This window comes from Mandrillus leucophaeus, unplaced genomic scaffold, assembly GCF_000951045.1.
Source record: "Mandrillus leucophaeus isolate KB7577 unplaced genomic scaffold, Mleu.le_1.0 Scaffold31, whole genome shotgun sequence".
NCBI classification, from domain to species: domain Eukaryota; kingdom Metazoa; phylum Chordata; class Mammalia; order Primates; family Cercopithecidae; genus Mandrillus; species Mandrillus leucophaeus.
This window is the reverse complement of record NW_012103254.1, coordinates 716050-718243: the sequence shown is the minus strand read 5'-3', so window position 1 is coordinate 718243 and position 2194 is coordinate 716050.

Genomic DNA, 2194 nt, shown 5'->3' with positions numbered 1-2194 from the left:
ACATTTAAGTCATAAAATAAAAAGAGATGCTTTTATAATAAATAGTATATGAAATAAAACATGTATATATGTAGGTTTGATTTTAAGACAGTCTATGTAGAGACCGATTATCTTCAAGAAAATAAAATTTATTGATTTTACACATTTTCAAACTTTGCCAGCTTTAAAGCCATTAGAATCTACCCACGTCCTACACTGAATTTTAGATTCTTCGTTGTTATGATCTTACTGTTTGTGCCCCCCCAAAACTCATGTGTTTAAATCCTAACTCTAAAGGTGATGATATAAGGAGATCGGACATTTGGGAGATGATTAAAATCACGAGGGTGGAGTCCTCGTGGATGGAATTAGTGCTTATAAAAGGTCCAAGAGAATTCCTTTTTCCCTTCTGCCATGTGAGAATGGGGAGAGAAGTCAGCAGTTTGCAACCCACAAGAGAAACCTCATCACAACCCAACTATGCTGGCACCCTGATCTCAGACTTCCTTCCTCCTGAACTGTGAGAAAATAAAACACAAACAAAAAAAGATTCTGTTGTTTGTAAGTCACCCAGTTTATGGTACCTCATTAGAGTAGGCCAGATGGACTAAGATATTGCCAATATAAATATGTGCATGTGCCACAACAAAGGTAAACATCTGACTCACCAAAAGATGAATTGTAGGAAGTATCTTTGTTTTTAATAACCCACTATTCTCTTCTTCACTTTCATAAACAATGTTCCTTCGTTCCATTTACTCTGAAATGAAGGTAAAGGAAGTTGTTCCAACTAATTGCTGACAACAATAACAAGGGAGAGGAGTCAAGAACAGCATAGCTACCTTGAATGTATTCTCACATTTGCTCTGGGAAAGCTGCTGAGGCTTTGGTATGTGTTTTTGCAACAGCGACTGACTCATTCAGGTTTGTATCCCCCTTGCCAAAGATGTCACCTGGTACATAGTAACACCTAATAAAGACTGTGAAAAATGTGTCTAGGTAAAAGGTAATTGAATAGAGAGTCCTCAACCCTTTTCTTTAGAATGTCAGAATCATCTGTCTTTATAAGATTTTCCAAGGATCATCGTGACTTCTGCTGTAATTGTTGCTGCTGACAATTAGATCAACACTGACAGATGAGAACATTATTCAGAGAAAATAATGCTGGTAACTTCCATTGTAGATACTAGACACTAAGTACTACACAAATGGGTCGGAGGCACAATAGCGTCTTAAACATTTGATGAACAAATAACATAAAAGGTGGGAGTTAACCACAAAAAATAACACAATGCTCCTTTCATCCTCCTCTCATTCTCCTCCACAAAAAATTCACAGCAATGATGAATAGTTAGCGTTTGTTATAGTTCTAATAATGTCATGTGATAGCAGGTTTAGTTTTTTTCCTGAATCCAAGGGCTTTACATGAATCTGAAAAAAGGAACACCATTTATTGTAACTCCGACTGTTGTGTTCTGATTTCTTTTCTGGTAAATCTTTATGCTATGACTTCAGATGATATTGAACTTTATAAATGAGGCTTAGCTTATATTATCCAGAAAAAGATTGTTTGTGTGAATGAGGTGAAATAAATAAATAAAAGACAGGTTCTTTCCTCCTCTTTAGTAACAGCATAAGCCTCAGAGACCAAATAAAATAAGGGAGGCTTACTTCCCCTACTCAAGGTATTTGTTTCATCCCCTTGCTGGGAATGTTTTTATCTCTACCTTTTTTTTTTTATATCTCTTTGCCTGTTAAATGTACTTTGGTTAAAAAAAAAAAAAGGTATCTATCAGTCCTTTATACTTCCAAGTGAATTGAAGGTAATAAATATAACTTCCAAGTAATAGCCTTTTGAGTCTTGTCCTTAAAGAATGACACAAGTTGTTTTATTAGTGGGATTTCAGTTGAGCAGCAATATTGGAGGAGGGGATGGTGGTTATCAAAGAGCTTTTATGGGAGTCTTTTTCATCAGAAAGTAGGAAAACATTGTTCTAGGAAAAACTTTTAAAGTATTGTGGCACTAGCATACTAATATACTCTTTGTAAGAACTGTTAAGCCAGGTATGTAATTTATATTTTTCTTTCCTATCAGTCTCTGGCTATTCCTCCCATAAAGTGTACTTTCTGTTCATATACGATTATTATGATTATCCAAATATTACTGCAGACTTCCAAATATTTTTTCTACAATCTCTCTGCTTATAACAAATGT